At 36.9% G+C, this 27,659-nt stretch overlaps 1 protein-coding gene across 6 annotated transcripts in view; it reads left to right on the plus strand.

Annotated features, from left to right (window-relative positions):
• tsnare1 (T-SNARE Domain Containing 1) overlaps positions 1-27,659 on the plus strand; it is a 143,021-nt gene that overhangs the window by 5,629 nt on the left and 109,733 nt on the right. The window contains exon 1 of one of the 6 annotated variants that reach the window (XM_044116730.1): positions 12,212-12,286. The exons of the other annotated variants lie outside the window; for them this stretch is intronic. The gene's annotated coding sequence lies outside the window, so the exon portion shown is untranslated. Of the gene's footprint in view, positions 1-12,211; positions 12,287-27,659 lie in introns of those variants that run through there. 6 annotated transcript variants of the gene reach the window in all.

Below are 27,659 nucleotides of genomic sequence, written 5' to 3' on the forward strand. Positions count from 1 at the left end.
AAGAGTGAGGTCAAAAAGCTGTGTGGCTCCACTTCAACTGCCCAACTGACTCTGGCTAGCCGCACCCTAAAATCCTTAACTCCAATTAGATATGCAAATTTACAAGACTTTAGTGTAGTCAAATATAATAAATTACTATGCAATAAAGATTTAACTAGTTATCATTTTTATCAAAATAAACAAATTATAATAAGAAATATGAACATAATTTATCCTAAAGTCTGAATTAACAAAAACTGTATTTAGGCTTATACACAGAGAAAGATACAGTTTATAAAAATTGAAAGAGGGAGGGCGACAGATAAAGATAGAAATGAAGAAGGATAATTAAATACCATACATAGAGGATGGATTGAGAACATTGTCAAATTTTTCTCCCTTAGGAAAGCTCTGTTGAATAGATATACTCTAGATTTTTTTGATAGCTATTTTGTTTGTAGTAAGGATCTTTACATTCATTAAAGGTGATCGGTAGCAATTTTCTGGATAAACACGATCTCTAAAAATCTGACTTGCTGAAATTTATTTGTGCGTGTGCAAAATATAGCAAAAACGTTGGCACACCATGTGTCTTTTTACCTGTGCATTTGTTGGCCTCACTAATATGCATTAGTGAGGCCAATGCAAGGATATCTAACTTTATATAGATATCCTTCTATCTCCTTGGACATAGAAGCCTACAAGGATTCCTTAGGCTTTTTGATATAAGTTCTTTCAAAATAAATGGAGATTGGAATAAAGAAAGAAAATAATATTTTTTATTTATTTATTTAATTTTTACATGAGACTAAGCCACCTCAGGTACAAAGCCAGACTCTCTCTTTCGTGAATAATAGTGGGACTGAGGTTTAGATATCATAAAACCAACAGTGATCACAGAGAGGGAGATGCATGGAAATACACAAAGCCCTACCAGTGGCACTAATTAAAATATCAATTGTGTACAGTGTTTTTTTTGGGGGGTTTTTTGACAATGCACATGGAGCATGATTTATTCTGCTGAGGAATTTGGTTTTATCTGTTTCTTATCGTGCTGCATCTGCTCAAATATCTTCCAATCCTGTGTTCATAAATGGTCTTTAGCTGCCGTCCAAGAGTTTTCAGACCTAAGAAACATTTAATATTTTCTCATATTAATAGCACCACAAACGTCAATGTATTTAATTTGGATGTGAAACACTAGCATGATATAATTACTGGACAGAGGAATAAAAATTATCATTTTAAAAACCCCTTTATTAGAATACAAATCTGAAGAGTGTAGTTGGCATATATTTATCCCCCTTTACTTTTATACTTGGAAATCAGATCTAGAGGTTGGTTAGACAATGTTAGTGAAGAAACAACATCGCGAACACCAAAGACAGGTCAGACACTGGACATCACTGTTCCAGAAAAATAAAAAAAACAACAACAACAACAACAACAACAAAAAACTCTTGTTGTCTTGGTTTTCCCGACACAGGACAATGCCGTTCTTCAGCTGGTAAAGGGAAGCTGGTCAGAGTTAATGGAAAGATGCTTGGTGCTAAATCAGGACAACCCTGGAAGAAAACCTGTTACAGGGCTGGGGTTAGAGGTTGACCCTTCAGCAGGATAACCACTCTAAGCATGCAGGCAGAGTGAATGAAATGTGGATTGAAATGAGAATCTCCCGCAAGACTTCAACATTCCACTTAACAGATGTTCTTCATCTGATTTGAGTGCACTTTCAGTTATCTTGCAAAGAAGAGTGAACAAATATTTAATTATTTTGTATGTACCCAGAGACAGAATTCCTGAATGACTTTTAGTTGTTATTGCATGGAGAGGTGGTTTTGTAATATATTGCTCTTGAAGGCTGAATACAAATCCCCTTCACACGTTTCAGATTTTATTGGTTTAAAAGGTTAAAAATCATGTTTCTTTTCTTTTCAACTTCACCATTTTAGATCACTTTATATAGGTTTTTCACATGAAACTCCACAGAGAAAACATCTAGGTTTGAGGCTGTAAAGTGAAAAAATGGTGGAATAATTTGAGGAGCATTGATTCTTTGTCAGACTATCACCATGATGTGCATTGGGATACAGTGCATTCTTCATAGATTAAACTTATAGAATAAAACATGTATGTGCAGCTCAGTTGTTGCTCATTGCTCAGCATGTTTGAGGTTTTATTGTATTCTTCGCCTCATCTTCTTGTCTGTCTGACTGGAAATCCCATTGATCATATCAAATTGGGTGAGTAATTGATTGTTACTGGTTATTAACCTCTTAGAACCTTAGACCTCCTTGCCCGCCACTGAGAACACCCTGTAATCAGTCACAAATGGCAGCCGCTAATGAAATTAGTTCCTAGTTCTGCTTCACAACTTTGTTTGTTTCACAAAGTATTGGCAAGGGCATAGAGATGCCACGGTTTACTTTCCCCTGAGAATGGAGTGATAGAACAACAGAATGCTGATAATGAGCAGCTGTGTTTGTGTTGTTTCTTTGTAATTAGTCATGTGTCTGACCAAAATATAAAGTTAAAAGATTAAGCAGTTTTACCAGCTACCAATTGTCTTTGATCCAGAAAGTCACAGCTGGTGCAAGATTTGAATAGTGATCATGTAATCAGTGACCTCTATACTTGTCTGTTGCAACCATTTTTCTTATGCAGTAAAGTGTTAGTGTGATGGTCAGTTTTAGAATGGCCTTAATGTTTAAACTCTGTCCAATTCTTTTTTTCTGTCAGTGCTCAATGGCATTCCTGAATAATAGTTGTGCATCTCATTGCCATACCTTCAACACCAGCTGTTTCAGAAATGTGCAAAAATTTGTAAGTATTCCACTTGTCAACAAAACAAAATTTTTCAATTTCTGTTTTTATTAAATAAAAAACAATTAAAATCACACATAAATAAGTTTGCTCACACAATATCATTGGAAAACATGCTACACCATCATCCTCCTACCACTCCCTAACAGTTGTATGATATTGTAATTCTTTAAAAGTTGATCAAACTTTGTGTTTTTGCCTTGAATGTAAACCAATGGATTTGGCTTGAATGATGATTTTGTGATCCTGGTTAAATTCCTTCAAAGTACTTTATGCTCTCTGTTCTGTCCACTTGCATCAGTAGTTCATTGACCACACTCCATAGAACCATTTTGATAACAATAAAATCAACTCTGTTTGCCCTCAAAGTATTCCACAAATCAGACAGGGCTAATCATTTGAAAAAAGCCACCCAACTTCTGCATTCTGATTCTCCAGTTGACTGCTCAGCATTGCTTGGAAATGTCCCTGATTATCCTGTCATAAATAGAAAGAAATTAAATTAATTACCGTATTCATCTGGATCCAAGAAATCAGAAAGTGAACAAATATTGAAAGGCAGTTATCACAGCTGTCCATTATCCATGTTTGTGTTAAGTCTCTTAAACAAATAACCAACAACCAGCTTTAAACTCCTTCACATATGGTGTTTTACGCTTTGAAGAGGTTGTTAATGCTGCTGTGTGTTTGTGCTGATCCATGCTGAAGTCTGTTCAGCCATTAAGGCTGTGTAGTCATGGTGACGGCTGTGAAATATTGTGAGAAGTTTCAATCGCTAGGAAGTCATAGCCGGAGGGTGAAGCATATGTAGCATGAGGATGGCACCAGAAGGCCCCATTGTGGCTGTCCAGTTGGCCATCTGTTACGGACCTGCAGACACAGCCAGGAAGCTCCTTCACCCCCTCCCCAGCCTCGATACCCTCTCTTCCCCTCCCCTTACCAGAATGAAAGACTGGTCTTTTTAAATGGTATAGTGGAGGACAGCACTTGCTTCCCCTAAGGAACTTCCCAGAACATCCCAGACACTGAGCTTTAGTCTCCCTCTGTGGGACTTCCAGCACACATCCCTGAGTGAGGCAATGACTCCATGCAGAGCATTTGTTGGAGTGCAGAATTAGACCACAAGAGTGGAAATGGCCACAGCATGCCTCACTCACTGGCCAAAGATCATTACTTGTCCTTATCTCAGGCCAAGTCCTCAGGCTGTTCTCTTCCACTCCAGTCAGGAAAATCATTACCAATTCACTGGAGACCTGCCCAGAGTCCTGAGGAGACAGATATCCCACTGCTGATGGGATGTTACAATTACTTTTGTTAACTCTTTACTAATAGTATTAAAACACTATTGGATTTTTTGTGAAATAGAAGAAGTGACAAGGGACTGTGTGCTGTGTGGACCTGTTTTAGCTTGAAGAGGTTCATGGCTTAAAACAGACGCTGCTGTGGTCTGCTGTTCAGTGGGAAATTAAGAAAATATACTAGAAAGCTATTCTGTATACACTTGTAATGCTGAGGATATTAAGAAATAAATCTCTGACATGTTTTGTTATTACTGTGGCATTTAGCAAATAGAAAAAATATTGATAATTCTAAACTGACTCTGTTACTGAATACTCTTTTGCATGAAGTGGAAGAACGCATGTGGAGAGAAACAGTGGTCTTGGCATGCTAGTGTGCTCTAATTTGAGGTACTTTAAATGGTGAAAAGGAATTCATTTCAAAACGAACTCAAAATCGCAAACTATGTTGTTTTTTTTTTTTTAAATGGAAAGCTACATCTTAAGATACGCCTTAAGAGACTCTCCAGGGTACCTTATTTTCCAGTATAATAATTGTGGTAGTTTACTCTTCCACAAAATGTTTTGTGCCATTCAGAGAAGAGAGTATTCTGTGTAATTGCTTTTGGAATGGTAAATTCTGAATGAACAGATTGTACCTGCAGCAAATGCATTCTGACATCAAACTTTATGTCTGACAGTTGTGTTTGTTATATTATTATGCTTCACTCTTAACAATAAAACGATGTTCTCTAGTTATATCACATTTCCTGCTACAACATTACTGTAGGTATAAAGATGTAAAGAACCCAACCCTGTTGAAACATTAAGGCTGTTTTTTTTCTTTTTTTCTTGAGAATAGTTCAACTGAAAGGTCATGCTAAGTTCCTTGCATGATGGAATGCTCTGCAAAGAAAACCCCCAGCCAGGTTGGAAATGAGGGTGAGGGATTTTGGGGGAAAGGAGAACAAACCCTTCCTAAACCCAGATTAAAGACAGGAATTAGTAGAACATTGAATAGTTTCTCCACAGGACCATCACCTGCTCACTGTGACATTTGTATGCATGTGAGGCAGCAATGTCACCTGCCACTAGTGGTCTAATAAAATAAGTGCAGAGAGGGCAATCTCTCTGGTCCTTTCAAACAAATGAAAGCAGCACAGTGTTTCAACTTACTGACTCAAGGTCACCTTGAGCATTCTTGTTGAATTATGACTTTCATTGTTAATGATGGTCATCAAGCTGAAAGGTGTGTCTTGACACCTGCTTTATCCATAGAGACACAGATGGTGTTGTTTCTAAGGCTAACAGGAAGCATTTTTTTCAGGCAAATTAAGCCCTGATAAGTCTACAAGTGTGGCTTTTCAGTTGTAAAAGCCTCAAAGTGTGACTAAAAGTCAGCAGATTGTGGCATTTAGAAAATGAGTAGATGTTTTTCCCATGGTCATGTTTGGTGAGAATCCTTTTAGAGGCAGCAGGCATGGAGTGATCAAAGTGGGAGCTACAAACACTGATCATGCTGTCTCTCCCAGCATGGCTGCAAAGGTTAAAAAAGTGAACCGTCTCACTCATCATAACTGAGCAAAGTTATGGCTTCCATGGAAAAATGCAAGAACATGCATGCTACTGCTTTCACTGCACTGGACAAGAACAGGCAGGGAGTTGTTTAAAGGATCTTAGTAGGTAAGAGGTCAGCTCTCTACAGATGTTCCAGACTAAAATAATCTTAGCAACAGCTGCACCAGAAAGATATCAAATCATCATTTCATAAAACAGCATGGGATTTTTCAGACCATGTTAAAGAATTACATTCTTAAATTTTGGAATAAAATCTAGCAGACTGTAGTATATGTTGTCAGTCATCATGGATAAATATTATATTCATTTTATGCTATCCATGATTCATATGAACAGTTCTTTCATCCAGAGCAGTATGATCACATTAAAATATTCAGCAACAGTTATTATTGGGAACAAGAATCAGGTGCAAGTTATAATTTTCTTTGTGAATTTCTCCAATTAATAGCTTATTATAATCCCATATACATACTCAGACACATGTATATGGTTAAAATATTTTAATAAAAGGTGCTGAAGGTTCCCGCAGTGTATTGTAACATAGAAATACCACAGTCTAATGTTTCCTTTTGAAGATCATGACTAATTGAACAAAATGCACATATTGACATTATCAGAAATAATAGACATTTCTGGTAAAGTTTTAAATCTTTAATATGTATTTTACTAAAGATTTAAATAGAAACATTGTCTAATGCAACAATCTAATTTCTTGTGACCTAACAATAACCATGAGAATAATGTTCTGAATATAGATTAAATACTCATCTACTAATTATTCCTTGAATAATTTCAATAAACAACTAAACAACTTATAAATGCATTGAATGTCCACTATGAAAAAGCATTTCATGTAGCGGTACATCAGCCCAACGTTTACATGACCAAACCAGTCCCCTCTAAACCACCTCCCACCAGCTGTAAGGTAAAACAACTTGTAAACTTGTAATATATTTTCCTCATCAAAAGTTTTTTTTTTTCTTTTTACATCTTCAATACAATAAAAAAAAATACAACTTTCATTTAGTCTGACTCTACTATGATTGCTTTTAGGGCTTGAGGGCACAGAAATGATTGCAACGGCCAAAGATGAAAGAAGTGCCATCTTAATAAATTCAGATATTATTTTTTTTTTTTATCAATTTCTGTCATCTATGTAAGGAAGTATCTTTTCCCTCACATATAGAAGAAGAATGCTGGGCATTGGATTTCAAAGAGGAAAGGAAAGGAATGGAAAGGAAAATCAAGGAAAGGAATGGAAAGAAAGGAAAGGAAGGGAAGAAATAAGGAAAGGGAAGAAATAAGGAAAGGAAAGAAAGGAACATACCCATATATGTGCCAAATGGGTACCAAAATCATATAGACATGCATTTAGCTTCAAAGGAACTGCTCAGCAGGTAATATTTCCACAATAATAGAAATAAGGATGGAAAGTCAGTTTTGAAATGTGACTGAATATTCTCTTGAAAAGAAATGTAAAAGCACTCTTGAAGGATGAGTCAGAGCTGCAGCCCATCATTATTGGCAAAGGAACATTGAGTGATTCTGTCAGTCCTCAATATCTTTATTATACCCCACAGTTTTGTACAAGCTAGTTTAACACAATGTGTCTGATGTTGCTTTGATGCTGTTTCAGAAGAGTTTTGATTTCTTTTCACTTGAACATATACTGTGCTTTTATGTTTTCTCATCTAAACAATGCATCTTATTTTAGTTGAATTGTTATACAATTGAATGTTCAGAGTCCAGATTAATATAATGCCCTGTTTTACTCATGAAGCATTGGAATGTGAAAAGCCAAATTCGATCCACTATAAAAAAAATCCCTGAAGTGTAAAGAACTGTTAAATCCAAGACTACCCAGTTCAAAAAAGTGGTAAGTCCTTTCCTACAAACTCTTCCAGCCTTGGAAAACTTCCCCCAATGAATATTTTGCTGACACCAATGATTCTGATTTCAAGATAAAGCTGAACTTTATTGTTATAGTAGTAAAAGTTTACGTTAACAATTCAAGGACATAAATAGAACATCAGTTTGGATTTTTAGGGGACATTTTTGAACTGTCCTCAGGGTGTAGTTGCTTTATATATATATATATATATATATATATATATATATATATATATATATATATATATATATATATATATATATACTATAACATTAAAAGTATATTATAAACCTGCAATATTATCACAAAATATAATGCACAGCACAGCAGGAGTTGATTAAAGCAGTTAAAAATATATTTTTTCATACACAAAATCACATAATAGTTATCTTTGAGAGCTTAATTAAAAAAAACAAAAGAAAAAAGAAAAAACAACAAAAAACAGGACTTCAAAATACTGGATTTGGAATTCTGTTGCATTCCAAGGGCAATGCATTTCTGCTTTACAACGTTTTTACAAAACACCAGATGTGACTGATGAGTCATCTTGATGGAGAACACATTTTCTTTTCTTTTTCAGAATTTTGCTCTATGAGCTCCTGAAAACATTATATTTTTTGTAACAACCAAAAGGTTGTTATCCAATAGGTTAGTTCATATAGGACAGTAACTCTGCAGATATACAACCTGTAACATTATTAAATAGCTCCCACCACAAAACTCCATATATTTCTGTCTCCATCCAAATTCTTCCTCTTGGGAACATTCTTGCCGTCCTCACTCTTTTCATTAAAACAACTGAAAAACTGTTACACACCTGTGGCACTGCCAGTTGGCAATGCCACAACCAACTTTCTAACCATCTAAGGCCTCTCTTTCAGCTTATTAGTTCTGAGATAGAGTAGCTGTCACCATGGTTTCCACACCAAATAAAAAAGTTGATCCTATTAAAGACACACAAAACATGTAGTTAGGTTTAGAGTGTTGCCTCACCCAGTGAGCCATCAGCACCTTCCATCTATCGCTGTCAGAAAGCTGCAATTTGTGTCCAGTAAGTCATGTCCATGTCAGATACAGTTTGTTGTTTATGGGTTTATTATTGTATTGAGTTTAAATCTGTGCAAAAAGAGAATGAACATGGACTCAGTAAAATATCCTGAGGTTCCAATCCACACATCTCTCTACTTACAACTGTTCATGCAGTGAGCCAGAGTGCTGCTGGTGTTTGTCCTCCTAAGGCCAAGGCTGTGACGGAGAACAAACACAGATAACTGATCTTTAATGCTCCATTGAAATATCCCTTCTAACTGTTTACTTTATCCTTGCAAATCCACATGTAGTATTGAAGAGGAAGAGAAAGCAGTGTTGTGGACAAGCAGACCTTGTTTGTGAAATAACATGGGAGTTCTGCAGGATGAGGAGAAAATCTCACCCGGCAGAGGGCTTTCTGACTGCTAACTGCTCTGCTTTAGTACTCTTGCTTACCTTTAACCAGTTTGCTTATGTTCAGTGGTGCTTTCATTATTTGTGATCAAACAGAAACATTCTGATATGCTGTGGCACCGAAGGCACAAGAGCTGTCAGACGATTGTGTGCATATAGTAAAAATAATAATCCATTTGTAAACAACAATCTTGTATGAAAATAGGGTTCACTGTCAATGAAAGGATTGACTTTACTGAAAATTTCAAAATAAGATTTGACTTTATTTGACGTGACAACTGAGAACAGCCCACTACATGACAGGATCTGTTCCTTTTCTGTGTTTATTTTGAGTTTCTGTGTTTCTGTGTTGTCCCCTTGATTGTTCCCAGGAGTTTCTTGTCTCCTTTATTACCCTCTGTGTATTTAACCCTGTCTGTGTTCTTTGTTCCTTGTCAAGTCCTCGACGTGTCTGTCTAGTTTCCAGTTGTCACCAGTTGTGTTCATTGCTCTCCACGTCTTTGTGTTCTGGACTTCTGGATTTTGGCTTTGCATCATAATATTATTAAATCATCCATTTCATCTCTACCTGGGTCTGCTGGCTCTGCCTCACCACCAAATCATGACACTACAGGGACATTAGAGTAGAAAGTTTAAGCTGGGTCTGGTTCTTAAACAATATCCCAGCTTTAAGATCTCACAGGGCTCTGTCCAATCCATCTTCTGAACATGCAGAGAGAATGGACAAACTAGAACTACCAGGACATGGACATCTACCTAAAATAACCAACCAGGCCAGGAGAACATTAGTCAGGGACTATGGGATTAAAAAATTGTGCAATTCTGGAAAAAAACAAAGGAAATTCTAATGTCAACTTTGAAAGAAGTTATTACGGCATCCACACTATGAAAACAAATCATGATGGCATCATTCTGGAGATATGTCTCTTTAACTGATCAAATTCAAAGATACTTTATAGATCCCAAAGGGATATTAGAGATGATGGGAAGATGGGTGGAGTCAAAAACAAGACGACACTCAAAGAAAACCCTATGGAGGAAGCAGAAGACTTGAGACAGGAGCAAAGGCCTTAGGGGTGCCACCTCTCACTCATCTGGCATAATTCTTGCTTTCCTGTTTTCTCACTCTGCCCTGAAAGATCTTACACTGAATAATAAAAGTGGCTTTGTAACACAAAAGCATTGTGGAAATCAGGAGGCCACAAACAGGAGAAACACTTTGTGTCTCTTGTTATGGGAAGATTTCTTCACCAGGTCTTGTTACCAGTCAGTGAGCAACAGCATTATCTAATGTCGCTGGTAAAATGTGTGTGGTTATTTTGTACAGATGGCTGGTGGTTTCTCTCCCAGTGTCTTAGCTGAGTAACTGAGTATTGATAACCACTCACCACCCTTTCACACCTGAATACGTTCCAGGTTGTTTTGAGTAACTTTCATGGCTTTCTATTAAGATGGATGCAGCAGTGATAACTTGTGTGCACACCTGTTTGGCTTCACCATGACTGTGATCGTGGATTAATGGTCATTGTCCATGCTGGTCTATAGTCAATCTACGCATGCTCAAACTGTGTTGCCAGCCTTATAAATTGCCAGACTCTGGCAACACACAAAAGTGTCGCAATTTATTGTGACACTTTTGGCATGGCAGCTGCAATGACCCTGCTGTCTTGTCTCTGACCATGCAGCTGAAACAAACTAGCCCCAGTCCACACAAAGAGCAAAACATGCCCAGAAGTCTTGCATAGATATTAGTGTGTGGTTTGGTACAGTGGGCCTCCCTCTGAAGAGCAGAGAATATTTCTGTTCTCACGTAGGAAGGTTGCTGGGACTAAAAGAGAAGTTGAGTTTTTCAGATTGCAGTTCAAATTCTAAATGTTTCCTGACATCGCACTGGGTTGGGCTCACAGGGATCCTAATATAATTTTAATAGCATGATTTTCATTGGATTATTTTACACAAAGCAATGAAATAGATAATAAGCAGTGGACAGCTGAAAATCATATCCTCTCTTACCGATGGTGTTTCTTTCTTTGACAGATGAAATATGAAAACTTGATAAGGATGTATGATGATTGCGAGAAAACTTGAAGCAGATGTGGCACAGTGAGACCTCTTTATTAGGTTGATCAAGAAAACAAGAGAAATCTATATATCAAGTATCAATAGCACCAGTGGGGTCATGCTTTCCTTCAAACTAAATCAACAACATGGACATTTCTAGAACTGCTCTGCTCAAAGTGACAGTGAGTTGGAGTAGTTATTATTTCAGATTTGTAACTTTTTTAAAACTTTAATTTCTCTGTTTCTGAAAACAGAAAAAATATACTTTTGGACCATTATTTTACTTTGATGTGGGTGGCAGGTAGCTGGAAGAATTTCTGCTGATGCTTTTTGTTACTTTTGATTATCTGTTATTATGCATAACCATAGCAACAAGATGGTTTACAACTGGGAGTAGCTTATTAACATCGAAAAGCTGAAATAATACCTCAACTGAAGCCATGAATCCCAGCTGAGTTGAAGTAATGCTGCAATCAAGTGTTCAAAAATGCACCAGGGGCTTTCTACCACTGCTGCTCAGTGAAGCCAAATAAAGACATACACAGTGAATAAGTGGACAACTCAAACAAACCCGGTCAATTTACCCTGTGTGCGCAGTTCCTGCCTTTGTTTTGGTACAGCATTGACGTTACCCTTCTTGCCTTATTAGAGCAAAACCATTTAGAAAGCCCTTATAATCTACAAGTGCTGCTCTTCCTAGTGGATAAAAGGGTGAGCAGACAAGCTCTTTATGGCAAAGATGTGTAAAAACATTTTTTATTAGATTTTGCTCTGAAAGGTTCAGCATTTCTCAGTCCTTGAGAAAAATTTCACAACATTTTCAGTGTTATTTGTTCCCCCTGAATACTGTTTTCCATCAATTTGTTCAAATGGATTATGAGGCACATAGAGACACAGTGAGGAGTTTGCTGGGAGACAATGGTAAAAATTACCTGACACCTGAGTGCGGTAAATGAGTAATTTACTTTTTTTCTTCTTTAAGCATGATGTCTGCTGAAAAATAATTAGCAAAAAAAATATTTTTTTTTTGCTAAAAAAAATAGTGACTGCACCATAGTTATTGAAAATGTGATTGCACCATTGATTGATTAAATGATTGCAATGACTTTCTGTTTCTGTATTTATGATTTGACACATAGAGGGATTATCAGTTGACGTCACTGAAGAGTGTCAGCAGTCACTCAACTAGCTACGTCCAGCGTAGATCGTCTCCCAGCATAACTCCCACACACAGGTTTGTAGCATCTGCTGTTGTCAGAGGTTTAGTTATTCTCATTGTCTCTGGACCTCACAGTACCACTGGTTCAACCTGCTGCACTTCTGATTTCAACTGATGCCTGCAGCTACATCTTAATTTTTTCTCTTATTGTGACCTCAACCTCAATGTATCTTGTCTGGTTGCATCATTTTAAATATTAAACCAGGTATATGCTCAAAACCCTACTCAGAACTTGGGCACCATTTTTAGCAAATACGTCCCTACTCTTTCTTGAGGAATTTCTCAGATGGCTTCTTTTGATCTTCGCTTGAGTCAGTATGTGTTGAAGTAGTGCTAATCTTACCCTGTGTTTCTCTTGCTTGATTCTGCACAGTCAGCATTCTGTGTGAGCACAAACTGATGTGGCACCGAGTTACATCAGTGTAAATCAGAAACTTCTGTTCAGAGATTTAATGTTAAATTTTTGTGTAAGTGTGTGTTTAAAAGCAAATACACAACATCAGAGGTCTAACTCGATACATGAGTTTCGATGATGTTACTGAGATAAAACCTGCTTCGAAGACTTATAGGCATACAGATCATAGTCACCTCCTGAACAAATGTCCCTATAAAAGAACCGCTCCCTCTTTAAATGTTTATATATAGTAAGTGAATATTCATACCTACTTTGATCTACTAAAGCTGATGTATGTAACGTTTGCAAAAATAAAAAAAAACACATATATCTACATTTTTACATATTTGCTATAATTATCTCTTTGCTGTGACAGCATAGCATGACAAAGATAATCTGTGAAAAAAATCAAGCTCCTCTGCCTTCTCCCAGTCCATCATGTACTAACCTTAGAAATATACAACTGTGTCAGAAACAACCAGTCAGAACAAGGAGGAAGGTCATAGTACTGTAAAGCCTCCCTTTTTCTCTCTGCGACACTACAATTCCTAGTCACCGGAGCCTGCCATGACTTATCAGGCTAGTTAGTATGGCTACCAATGACGGTGGATTAGCAGTTTTCCTGAAACAGAAAGTTGTTTCTCCACCATTAGCACATTAAGCAGTGAGTATGCAATCTTTATTGACAACAGTAAGACCCTCCTACTGGCTCTGTTAGGTTGTCATTGACTGGGAGCAGTGCATTTCTTCAGACAGCAATAGTAGCACTTGGAGGAGGTGGAGGAGAGCCATCTTTTACACATGAAAAAATTTATTAAATTTACATACTTTAGAGGCTATAGTGTTTATTGTAATACAAAAGCCTGGATCACTAGCTGGAATTTTAAAGGACTTCTGGACAAAATAATTGTTGTTTTTTTCACATGTAAGAAGGAATAAAACAGGAGACTAATAAGGTCTTGTTCTATTTCTATGTTTTAGACTCATTATTTTAGGAAGAAAACAACTAGTGACTAACGTTTCTGTAGTGTTGATGTAGATGACTTAAGTTTTTTGTCTCTTGTTATGAAAACACCTAGTTAAATTAGCATTTCTGAAGGGCTCACCATTGTCAAGTGGCAGCAATATAGCACCTATAGTATAGAAAGGAAAACATAATAGAAAGACAAAGAAGAAATGAGTAGCTTGTAAACACTAAGAGGGACATTGCAATACTAAAGTCTATGCCCAATTTTTAATCCACTATCAGCACTTTATTAAAGGGCTATTTCACTTTTGAAGAACTCATTAATTTGGAGAACAATCCATTCTAGATACAAATCTACAAGATTTGAATTTATCAACTATGAACTGAATTAAACAGATTTAATAAAAATACTTTTTGTAGTTTAGGAATTTAAAACTATTAACTGCACTCTTTGAACTATAAGAGTAAAAACCTTCTGTGGCCCAGTCTTTAAGTTACAAATCCTTGGACTAGGTTTTCAGCATAACTTATGGACAAAATGTTTCTAATGTTTGGCAATTTTCCAGATGTAAAGTTTGAGAGTTCATGAAACCTCAAGTGAAGTGATCCTAGTAGCTGAGTAAATCTGAATATCCTAAGCATTACAATGAAAAATTTCCCCTTACTCGCTCACAATTTGACCAAGAGGAAGCATACATATAATACAAACAATTGAACCAGTAAGTGTTCCTGCGAGGTGCCATAGTCTCTGTTATTCTGTAAAGTCCATCCATATCAGAGTTCACGATGGTAGGTGCCACTGGAAAGTTCACCATGGCAGACTTTAGTTATGGAAAAAAAATGAGGTGATTTATCACAATAATGCCTTCTTTTTGTGTGACAAGGCAATTTCACTGTCCAAAGGTGTTTTTGTTTTCTTGCTTTCCTCTTGAGACTGAAGGTTGTTTTTAAAGTAAGGCAGTGCAAACAGAACGACCTGAGATCAGAACAGGAACATGTGGGAGATTTATTAACCCCAAAAAGATCCCCTCTTCAGTTAGGCAGCGTCAGCTAGGGAGGTGATGGTAAACAGAGGCGACAAAGCAGAGCCCATTTTTAAACATACAGACTGTGGTTTTAGTACTCATCATTCTTTCCTTCTCTGAAGAGATGACTGTAGAAGGTTGAGCTTTAAAACACACTGCCTTTTGAGTTTCTTTCCCTCCTTCGATCCTTTCATACAAATTTGCCATGTGGCAATTTGTCAGGCAAATTGAATTTCTTCACAGCTTTTGCAAAACTTCTGTTTACTTTAATCATCAACTATAAGCAAACTTAAATTTCATGCTGTAGTGGTTTGGACACAGTAGTTGTACAGAGAACAGGGTTTCGTCTGACCTGCTTTATTGCAGCAGTAGGATATCAGTGTAGTTCCTGTGTATATTTTACTATATTTCCCTATTCCATACTTTTTGATAAAAAGAGAGATATTAAAAAAAAGTAGGATTATCTGGCATGACATTCATTGCTTATGTTCACTGCCTCAACCTGACAGGGTGATGAAGGATTTTAAAGAGTTGTGGTAACTATTTGTTGCAGGGTAATACACTTAGAAAACCTTTGCTCAAGAATCACAAATTAAAGGTTCAAACATTTCAAAGTTATGGGAACATTGTCCTAAGTTTACGTTGTAATTTATTTCAAGAGAGGAAATCAGGTTTATGATTCAGACTAAATTTATTTAATTTACAAAGAAGAGAAACGAATCAAGCCTATGATTTCTGTGAAATAATTTGGTTTCTTTGTGTAAAGCAAATTAATGTAACCATCCAAAATAAAGTGGGCTCATGGAGTATCTCATCAGCCTGCAGTTAAAGCCTGTTGTGATGCACTGCTGGGGATGAGGTGTCTATCCCTCCACATTGGCCTTGTGTGCTACAGACAGAACAATGTCCTAGTGCCTTGCAGAATGTGTGTGTTTGTTGAACCGAATCGCACACTATAACTGCAAATTTCTATATTTCATTGGAATTCTATCTAAAGCAAAATTTGGCTTCTAACTGTAAAGTCTGAGAAAAAGGAAATGCATGGTTTCCATTTTATTTATTTATTTATTTATTTTATAAACTATCTGAAAAGTATACTTCAAATCTGAATATTTTGAACTTATGTGAATTTGTATTCTATCTTCCCCAATCCAATACTTTTAGAACAATCTTTAGCTGCAAGCTTTTTGTGTGTGTGTGTGTGTTATGTCTTTACTTTTTGGTTTTACTAATTGTTTTGGAAAAAATCTCAAGCTCATTCAGATTTGACAAGCAATATCTAAAAGTATCTTCTGCAGGTTTGCTCTTTCTGCTACATGACTTGTGGCAAATTGCATGAAATGCATTTCTAGATGCACAATATATCAGCCCTAACATCTGCATCAGCAAATAGTGTTTCTTTTTTATTTAATTTTTTTAGATCCATTACTATGTGTTTTCTAGCCACACTGAATCATTTTATAGCATAATCAAGTAACTATGTCATCTTCCGTTGTTATGAAAGTGTTATACATATCAAATTTGACTTGGTAAATTAGCAACTTCAAATTGGGCTTCTGTCTCTTGGACTGGGCCGTTTCACAATATGCGTTCTCGTCTGTACTTATGTTCTCGCTTCCCTGTGAAACGTCATCGACAGCAGTTCCTAGAGGAACAGTACTTGTACTTACTTTAAGTACAAGTACTTCATCCAGGCAAGAACGCTCAAATTACCCGGATGTGTTCTTGGTCCACCCATTTTATCGAGGATGCATTGATGCATCCTTCTGCGGACTTGAGCCAGCAAGATATCCCACAATGCAAAGCGCCACCAGCAGTGGTAAATAGAGAAGGTCAGTACAGAAATGTATTGCACTTTTATCACTATTAATTGCTACAAAAACTCATTTTAATTTGCTTTTAGGCGGTAAAGTAAACCTTATAGCTTCATCTATCCACTCAGTTCATCCAGCTCATTTATACTTTAAAATTTAGGGAGCTGCCGGTTTAACGGGTGGTTGGAACGTTCTTTCCCCGCTAACCACAGCCTGATTTCAGCAAGTCACTGTCACTCCTTGTTATCTGTTCATAGCAGTTGAAAGTGAGATATAAAGTGTCTACAGTAGTTAGCTGCAAATAGCAGAATAGAAAATATATTTTCTCTTAGGACATTTTTTATATTTTTTATTTAGTTAATATTGGTATTTTGTAATTTGTGTTGACACAGACTTTCAAAACCAATTATCTTTATTTGCTAATTAACCGTTTTTGGGCATTTAAGTTCATGGTAGGAAAAATATTTTAATACAACATCCCTTAATGATTAGAGAAATATACTTTAATTTGCAAATAAAAAAGTCCACATTTCCCTAAGATTGGCATTTCATGTATGAGAGTGAACTCTTATTTTTTCAGTTTTATGCAGGTAACTCTTCAGGTGAGCAGACTACAATTCCAGGTTTACGTACAGCTTCCCAAAAACTCCCAGAGATTCTTTTCATTCCTATGTCCTGCCATTGTCCTCTTCACTGTCTACTCATCTTCTTAGAGAAAATCTATTAAATCATGGTATTTGCTTTCAACAGTTTCAGTCTCAGTATGAATTTCCTGGAGTTATTGGCTGATTATCTGCTTGAATATTTTTTTTGTGTGTGTGTGTGTTTTTGCAGTGTTAACACAGCAAGTGTGTGTCAGTGTGTGTCGGGGAGAAAACCTGTATTTCTTGACTCTCAGCAGCTTTTTCAGAGGATATATAATGAAAAGCACGTGTGTTATTCTAATGAAGACATTCCTACAAAAGTTTTTTGTTTCTTCCTATACTTCTATACAAGAGTATACTTGAGTATGATAATAAAGGAAACATTAGTTTGTAAATCAGTGTTTAGTAGTTATAAAATAAACATCCAGTTGAGTGACAGGTACTCTGTGCAGATCCAGGTGGGTAAAACATTAAATATGAAATAATCCTTTTAACTTTCCCCTTTTTGTGAATCCCTGGTAAACTTGTAGAATAAGGAAAGAATCAGTTAACTGCATGACTCAGGCTGGCCATCATCTATTATGATTTGACATTTGAGATAAATATTTTATAAACAAATAATTTGATGAAGGTGGCAAACAAGACTCAAGCTTCACTGGTAACAGAAGTATGAAAAAATAATTTGAGGTGATAAATTGTTTTCTATTAACTTAAGCTTTTTACAATAAAAACACTTAATCCCATTAATTTTAAGGTGTTTCTACTTAGAAATCACATTTTCTTATTTATGTATATTTGATATCTGTTAATGTTTGTCCCAATTATGAATGGTAAAATAATTTCTGTTTCTAACTGGACAATTTATTGAAATTCACAGAAGCTGAGTGAATTTCAATAAATGACTTGTGTACATGAGTACTGAGAAATGGCCCTGCGCTTTCTGAAACTCCACCTTCAGGAAGTCGTCATGACATCTCTCACTGAGCAACATTTTTTCCAGTGTTTCACTGAGAAGCAGCACAGCAGATGTTCTGTTCCACCAGGTGTTTGCTAATTGCTGCCAGTGAGTTTGAAGGAGCTGATTGGGCTCAGAGGAGCAGCTGAGACTTGAAGCCATTGCTTGGTCCACCCAGGCGTTTTCCACAGCTGAATGGTTGCCATGGAGGTTAAAGGATTTCTTAGACATGTGAAAGAAGTGTGTCTATATCTAGGCAATACTCTAGATATTGACATGATGCAAAGAACTGTCCAGTGGAAAATCTAATTAAATAACAGTTTTAAATCACACTCAACTGTTCAAATTAGCAGATCAGAAGCATTTTTTTTTAAATTCATCTTGTTTTTGCATTGTGCCTTGAGATTACCCATATTGTTAATTGGCACTGTAAAATGAAAAAAAAAATAATTAAATAGATTTTTTTATTATTAATTGGTACTTGTCTGTCATTAAAAATTATAATCTTATTTATCAGAACATTAATGAGCTTGTTCCTGGTTTCTCTAAGCTAGATATTAGATAATTTGATGAAGAAATTAATCTCTTCATCCATATCAGAGTTCTTGAACTTGCCTAAGGCTTCACATAAACATCAGGGTCAAAAGGGAACTGTTGCTGTATGTCGTGAAGTGTGGAATAATTCCACCAGACATTTCTGGGTTGGTAAATGAATCGTATCTAACACATTTATATATCCATTGACCTGAGTCAGTTAGTTGTACTGTGTAAGAGAGATAATTAGTTGTGGCGTTTTAATCTGAGATGGGACTCAGGATGTTTCAGATGACAAAATGAGCAGATTGGCCAAAATGAGTCGGCCTCATTACAGTCAGTCTTTTTCTACAGAGACAGCACTGCTCTTTTAATGGTGATCATTTCCCATGGACTCGATTTCCAGACCCATGACAGTAATGTGCTTACACAGAATAAAGGCCTGGGGTTATTCTCATGTTTCACTGCTTTGAAGTTCTTTTAGGTCACAAACTTTGTTGTGTAAAGAAAAACACACTAGTAAACTGCAGACATATATGGGTGCATGTGTGTATGTATTTATATGCAATATTGCTACAAAGTTGCTTTGGGACAGCAAAGTCAATGCTGCAGCATGACCGTATTGAACTTATAAGATGTTCTTATGTTGAACATCTTCGACATAACCCGAAGAACATCCTATTCTTCCCACCCCACATTGAACATAAAATGATGAACATCCCCATGAGGTGGAGATGTTCTTCATTTTATAAAGATGCTTTCATGATGAACATCTTCAACATAAGATGAAGATAATTCTTTCCTTCCCACCCCATGCTGAACATAAGATAAAGAACACTCCACATTGAACGCAAAATGTTCAACACAAGATGTTCAAGAAAATCTTCGTAACATGAAGATATTCTTCACTATATGGAGAGGCTCCTACATTGAACATTGTCAGCACAAGAATTTGTTCAAAATTTTATGCTCTAGATTCCATGTAGGACAGTATGTGCAAGGGTAGGACCTTTTGAACAGTGAAACGTCTACTAATCTGAGGGTACTCAAATTCAACGTACCTTCATATCCTCTATACCTAATTTGTTTTTATTATGTCTGAGATTGTTTTATGTTGTGTTTAGGAACTTGTGTGATGTGAGAGGTTAGCTGCAGATTGAGAGTGCAGGTGCAGGTCATTGCAAGTTCAATTCTTACATCAATCCAGTTTCTTTGATATGTGCATGTAGGAGGGAGTGGAGAGGATGCAGGTGTGTGCACGGGGTGTTGTGTGTATGTGTATTAGAGAAAATTTGTGTATGGCCTTTGAATTTATTATTATTATTATTTTTTTTTTTTTGGTGCTTAAGTGCTGTTATAATGCACAAGTCAAAAATGACCCATAAGACAATCCTTGTACCCTAGCGGTGTACAGCCCACATTTTAGAAAACTTCATAATATTTCAAGCCAGAAACAGATGGTTTTTAGGGTATTTCTCCTACAAGTAAACATGGTAATGGGTCACTTTTGACCCACAAGACAAGACAAGGGTTTACTGGTTACGTCTTCTGCACAACAGAAAGTTTTACCAGGGTAGACCTGACTTTAATCTACCACTTGACCGACTGACTGGAATTTTGTTCAAAATATAAATATAACACTATATGATGGAGGTACGGAGCATTGGCAAGCAACGACAGAATGATTCATTGAAAGAGATTGATGAAGAAAAAGATTGAGAAGAAAGATTGTTTACTTTTTCAGGCAATCTCTGAACCTTCACTGTCAGTTTTTTTGATAATGATGTATTGTACTCTTTACTCTCAGCTTCATTGATCAGAGGCAAACGAAAATCTGGTTTCAAGTTGAGTGCCACCCATTCTCTTATCAAATTTTGCTTATTAAAAGTACCTTTTAGATGTATATTGTCCAATTGTCTTCATACAAATGATTAGCATTCTCAAATAAGCTTAGAAGACATCAGGCTTTAATAAATACATTTATTTAATAACAACACATGTTATTTTGTTTTTTTTTGTAAAAAAAAAAGGATGCTTGTTCTGTATGCATGCCTTCTCTGAATGCTTTTGTTTTATTTCCAAATAAAACACTTTTATCCCAAGCTGTCAAAGCCACTCCAAATTCTTCCAGTGAAAATCTAAAGTGTTAATTTTATGCCTAAATGTTACAAGAGAAAAAGTAAATGCATCTTTAAAACTGAGTCACACTCTGTCACACACTCTGATGCAAGCCCAACCTGTAACTATCCTTCATCAAAGCTGACAGTGAAGCCCTCACTGCAGCGTCCATGCCGGTGCCTCTCATTTCCCCACCCAGTGAAGACGCAATGTAATTACTTTCAAATTGCTTGTTAAAACTCACACATCATCTTTGAGATCTATGTGGGTTCTGTCTGTACATTCCATCAACTAAAATATTTCATCAAACAACTTCAAACATTCGACCAACTCTTGATCCGAGCTGTGTCTGTTTCCTGTCCCTCCGGGATTGATGTGCGTTTGTCTTTGCTCCAACACACTACATCCAAATCTTGTAATTACCTCCTCAGGATGCCATCATGCTTTCAGGGGCCCGTGAATGATTCAATGACTTGTATAAGGTGTGGTTCATTTTATTATGTTTACAAAAAGGTTCAAAAGCATAACATGATGTCAGATATTTAAAACAAAGTACTAACAACTTCCTGAATTGCTGCTGATGTAACAAATTGAAACTGTTAAGATAGTATCTACAACCTTAATCAATTTATTTATGTTTGTCAATATGTTGATTTTAGCAAAATAATAGATTTCAGTTGTTGAACTTTATGCGGGTGTAGAAAAACTACAGTCTGCACCTTAGCAGACATGGAGGCTTAACTGACTTGCAGTTTGCCAACTACAGCTGTAAAATACCATTACCTTATGAGGAATGTGTGGGAGTGAGCCCTCTCACACTCCTCTTCAGGTTTGTGACTCAGTTCTTTTGGAACCTGAGTCACTTCCACCAATCCTGTGTGGAGGAATGGACCGGACGCTATTGTGAGAAGCTGTTGGAAGGAAACCCCAGAGGTTTGACCCAGGTCATACACTTCATAGGCATTGCTACCAGATACTGAGGAAATGTATCTAATGGATACGTCAATGGATAAATCTGACATTTTCTTATTTTTCATTATTGTGGGATTTAGCAAATAGAAATAATTTTGTTCATTCTAACCAACCTAAAACAAGGGATTTTGGCGTTATTTAACTTCCCACAATGACAGAAACAACTTGTATGAGTTATTTGTTGTGTGTAAATTTCTGGTGACAACTTTACACAGATGATTCAGAATGTGAGACCATCAAAAGCAATACATATTTCAAATATAATGTTACAAATGTCTTCAAATCCCCATCATTTTCTCACGTTTCAGGTCCACAGAACATGTATTTCTCAAAATACCAGCATATACAACAAGAAACTATCAGTGGGTTATAAGACTGTGTGAACTTGGTTACTTTTTTGTCTTAAAAAAACCATTAAGCTGCTAACATATTGACTGAAGGAGGCTGACTTGAGAAAATACTTGAATTGTTTCTGGAATATGCGAAATAGCCAAACTCCACAGAGAAGAAGGTAGCAGCAAAGGAACAGTCTTATTCTCTGACTCAGTATATCCAACTCTTCTTTGTACTCAGTTTGGGGTCTACTTCATTTTTTTCTCAGTTTTTCTGTTTTGAACAACCTCATCGGGGAATCTGTCATGTGTACTTTTATTCACCTTTGGTTAGATTGAAATACTTTTAGAATGCACTAAAGCCTTGAACCTTTATACATTAAAACAACTGAACTGAGGGAGTACTTTCCTATTTACCAAGCCACTTTATCATTCATAATGCATCTGACTATTCTAGATAGATGAATACAATATAAAACATGCAATTGGTTATATTACTGCAGAAAGCTAACAGGAAATTCTTAAATCAGTTGACTTTTTGAATCAGTTTATTAAAATTGGATGACTACTTTCATAGGCATATAAAATCATTTTCACATAAAATTTTCCTCATATTTCATTTGAAAAGGTTTCAGAGTAACTGATAAACTTGCTGTTGTGGTGGCGCGCAGTCTGCTGATACATTCTATTTCAGGGGCTTTTCACCTGAGAAAATGTGCATCACTATCTTACCAAATCAAAAATCCCTAAAAAAATGTCAAAATTAATAAAAAAGCCTATTACTTTGTGTAAAATAATGCTATATGTTTGACAACATCATCTTGTTAACCTCTCATGCACTCTTAGACAGGATGCGGTCTCATGTTGCTCCGTGCTTGTTTGTGATGAATGCAGCATTTGTGGCCAGGGTGTCGGCTTATTTCTGCTCAGTTGCCTGCACAGGCTAAGCTTAAGCCTTGTGGTGCTGATAATGACAGCTGGGAAAGGAGTGGAGGACTGAATGAAAAGCAGTGGGGGTGGTGAGAAGCTGCAGATCTAGTCACTCTGTCCTGCCATGCCTGTATTTACCATCCTTCTGTGTCCTGCAGAGTCACACGAGGGGGCACGCTGCTCTGCAGCACCTACACTGTTTACAATTGTAGGGCTTATTTTTCTCCACAAACCAAGGCTGTCCGCATACAAAAGTGGCATTTGGTGCGCTGGAGTAAGCTTTTACCACCTGGCTTTTTGTGAGTTGTAAAATTGCCTGAAAAGCCAGACATTTTCTTTGACAAAAGGTATTCTTCTGAAACCAAATAAAAATAAGGACTGAAGATTTTTAGCATTTCAGGATTTAGAAAAATGTGAAGATGCAGCACTACTACAGTTACTCACACAGTTACTAGAGATAAACTACTACAAAGGATATCATGTACACATCAACTATAAAATATTTATTTTTGAATGAAACGAAAAGTCACATATAGTCTGTTCCATGAAACTAAGCAAACTAAATGAACTCTAATAATTCTGAAAAACATGGTCAAATAACCAGCTAGTATTGAACAATATGTAACTGCCCGATATTATGCATTTAGCCAAATATCAGGCAAGTTGTAAGAGTTAAAACATACATGCTTTTTTAACCTAGTGAAGATAAAAGATACTTTACAAATAATTCTGTCTTGTGCATATGTTGAAAACTTCTAACATGTACACTCATACTTAGCTAGGCTTATCTACCATTGAGCCTGGTTGTAAAACTAACACCACCTTTTTGGACCTAAAGAGGACCAATCATAGTCAGCACACAGTTTCAGTTATTAAAGCTACAAACTAGTGACCAGGCCCCAAATATGTAACGTTGAGAAGACAGTTACAAAGTCGTCCTTCTATCACCTGAAGAACATTTGCAGGATTAGAGGAAATGTCTTTCTGGGACATTTCTCTATGTCCCAGAAAGACATAGAGAAACTCACCCATCCATTTTTTCCTTAGTCACATTAATTACTGCAATAGGGTATTCTCATGTCTGCCTAAAAAATTGATCCTCGCTGCAGTTGATCCAGAACGCTGCTGCTAGTGTTCTGACTAAAACCAATAAGATAGAGCCCATCACCCAGTTCTGAAGTCATTCCAGTGGCTCCCTATAGCTCAGAGAATACATTTTAAAAAACTGTTGCTAGTTTATAAATCACTAAACGGTTTAGCACCACAATACATTTAAGATCTGCTGGTGTTTTACCAACCTTCTGTTTAGAGCTTTCAGGTATTCTGGTTCTGGACTACATCAGAACCATAACCAAACGTGGAGAAGCAGCATTCAGCTTCTATGCATTCCAAATCTAGAGCAAACTTCAGCAAAACAGCTGAAACACTGAGTTACTTTATATCAAGCCTTAAAACCTAGCTGTTTAGAGTTACTTTTGAACTATAATAAATGAAACATTAACCATTTAGATGGTTCTCTAAATGATCAATTTAGAGGACATCAATATTATTTACAGAATATTGACTTTTTAAGTAAATAAAGTCAGCACGTATTCTCTGAAGATCTGCCAGAGCCTCCATTCATGACCCATTATCACACACACCGGATAGCAGTTGCTATTGGCTGTAGGAGCCAGATGCTTCTCACATGATCCTGTTTCAAGTATTAATAAATAAAATTACTTTTCTTGCACTATTTTTAATGTTTTGTGCAGCTGCCATATAACTGATCCCTCTCATGAGGTATGTTATGTAAATGCAACATCTAAGGACAGAAGTTGTTGCTTGATTATGTGAATTAGGGAGCGTTGCTTTCTAGGGTGCAAAATGAAAACAGTGTGCCAGAAGATATAGATAATGTAATGGTGCAGATGTTCTAGAAGGGATGAAACAAAGTGCTGATGGCCTTTTCAACCACTTTAACCACTCCTTGTAAAGCTTTTATGTCATGCTCTCTACACCTGCCATACCCAGTTAGGAGACTGTACAGAACATCTGTTGAGGCATGTGGGCTTTTTTCAGAACCCTAAACAGGTGGGGGCTTTGGTGAGCAAGTGGGACTTATGGCCGCTACATAGAAAGAAGCTTTCTGTCACAGCCCACTTATTTCAGAGAAACATGACCTGATTAGATGCAAAGTGCTCTCTGACTGATCAGCTAAACTGTTTAAAAGCACCAACTCGTTTCGTCCAAGGTCGGAGCATACCGTGGAAGAACATTTGCACAACCTCTTTGGGTTGCCTTGGTTCAGGCACTCTTGTCCCAGAGGAACAGCAGGATTACTCAGTAAAGTGGTCAAGAGGCTCATGGTAACTCTGGAGGTGCTGCAGAGATCTGGTGGCTCAGGTGGGATAATCTGTCCTCAGGAAAATTACAAGCCATGTTCTCTTAAATGTGGCCTTTAAGTCAGAGTGGAAAGAAGAAGGTCATTGTTAAAAAACAAAGCTACAGGAAATCCCATGTAAAATCTCTCACAATCCTACTATCTACACATCACCATAGCTTCCCAATAACACGTTGCCATTTTTATTTCTAAAACATTTTGAAAACTATCTATTATCTTTCTTCCACTTTATGTTTAGTGTATGTTCTAATGTTTGTTGAACTTTTGCATAAAATCATGTCTTAGTTTGTGATTGTGATGTAAAAGCATATGATTAGTTCAAACATTATGATTATAGTAGGACTCTGTTGTTTGTATGCTGACATTGGTCTGCTTTAAGTCACATGACATTTCTGCAGCTAAATTTGCTTTGTGTTTTTGAACATGTCCTCTGTCATAAAATATAGGGACAACAGGATTCAGTCATGCCAAGTTTATGCCTGTTTGTTTATTTCAATTCCAATTCCTTCATGCTGTTGTACCTATAAGAACTTAAACAGAACATGTTCAACGATTGAGGTGGGCTGTAGAAACTGGATTTTTTTTCCATCATGGAAAAGTAAATTTTTGAGTTAAATGTGGACTGGAAGTGGAAGGATTTCATGATCTTAGTAAGACTAATAGGAGTGCTTTCTGGAGACCTCTAGGGGTCTCATGGTCTCATATCCTGCAGAGTAATTTGTAATTTCTGGCTTCTCGGTACTCAGTGTCCTCTTCTGCATGAAAAAAAAATTACTTGCAATATTGTTTCCATTTCAAACAGTGAAGGTTTCAGCCTTTTGCCTGTGTGTTTAAATGTGAACAGAGTGTTCCCCATGCCCCCGGACGTAGATGATGCGTGTCCCCACTTCAGAGGGATGCAAGACACAGTCAGTGGACATGAAACAAGCGGAGTGGAGCTTGTTTGTGGACTGCCAAAAGTAATTATTCTCTTTCCTCAATGAAAATTAATCGGATTAAACCTTCTCCTGGCCCACTGAATCTGTCCCTGTGTAATGTGCGGACACTGAATCTCTTGCTGCTTCTCCATCCTACGCCTGCTCCCGAAGTGCCTCAGTTATAAGCTGGATTCACTGGCTTCTCTGCAACAATGGGCAGCGCTGGGACTCCGGAGTGTAATCACATTCTCCTGCTTGTCTGTATGCTTGTCTTTCACTGTTGGGGAAAGAGCTTTGGCCACTTGACCAGTGCTGTACTCCGACCTTTGCTAGGCAGGCTGAAGAGCCTGGAGAGGAGGGCAGAGAGAGATTTGTTGATTAGAGTTTCATCTGTTTGTCTCTGGCCGCAGGTCAAACACATGTTCTCATGATGTTCTGACCTTTTCAGCAGCATTCAGATTAGCATTCTATGCCCTGTGCCCCTCTTTTTCTGTAAGTGGGTTATAGGCTAACATCCTGAAGAGGCTGACTGTAAAACATCCACTTGTTCCTTAAGCCTGTGGATCTTTGATGGCTCCAAATGTTCCAGTCCTCGACTTATCTACACCCATGTTTAATTGTGACCTTGGAGAAATGCAAATGTTTTAAAGTTGCCTCTGACTAATGTGTTCATTTAGGCATGTTCTGACCTACTTCCAACATTTTACGTTTCATGCAGTCTTTAATTTTCATCACACTACAGCACATTATGTTTTCTCAACTTTTTATTAAGTAAAGCAAAGAACTTAGAAAACATACTCATGGTTTTCTGTTGACACACAGCTGGATGTGCAGTATTGGCACATACAGGATGGGTGCATGACTCTGTGCATAAGCCTTATGCTGCATTCTGCTTATACAGCAGTGCCAGTATCAGCACTCATTGCTGCATAAGCAATCTGAAATATTCTCATCTATTCATGTGTTTTCTGTGGAATGTAACTTAAAATTAATTTTATAACATTTTCTTATCCGTGGATATTTTTGTAGAACACATCTAAAATATTCAACAGAAAATGCAGCTTGGGAAATTGAAACACTTTGGTGCTACTTGATACGGTACTTGCTAGCATTTGCAATGCTCAAATCTGCAAGTGCCATACAATACCGTGAATCCTTGGTGCTGATTGACTATAAGTCCATATATGATAGCTTCTGCAGCAGAGCCAAGATAGTTTCCACTGTGTGTATTAATGCATGTTATGGTATATTTGGTGTTATAAGAGTGTTAGAAAGAGTTTCTAGTTTCCATTTCTGTTGTTCCAGATTGGTTGTGGGCTCAAATACCTGCAAATACCAGGGGTCCACAGAATTAGAAATATAGGATTCTGGAAGGAATTTTACTGAAGTAGAATAAATATTGC

This window comes from Gambusia affinis, linkage group LG05 (assembly GCF_019740435.1).
Source record: "Gambusia affinis linkage group LG05, SWU_Gaff_1.0, whole genome shotgun sequence".
NCBI classification, from domain to species: Eukaryota; Metazoa; Chordata; class Actinopteri; order Cyprinodontiformes; family Poeciliidae; genus Gambusia; species Gambusia affinis.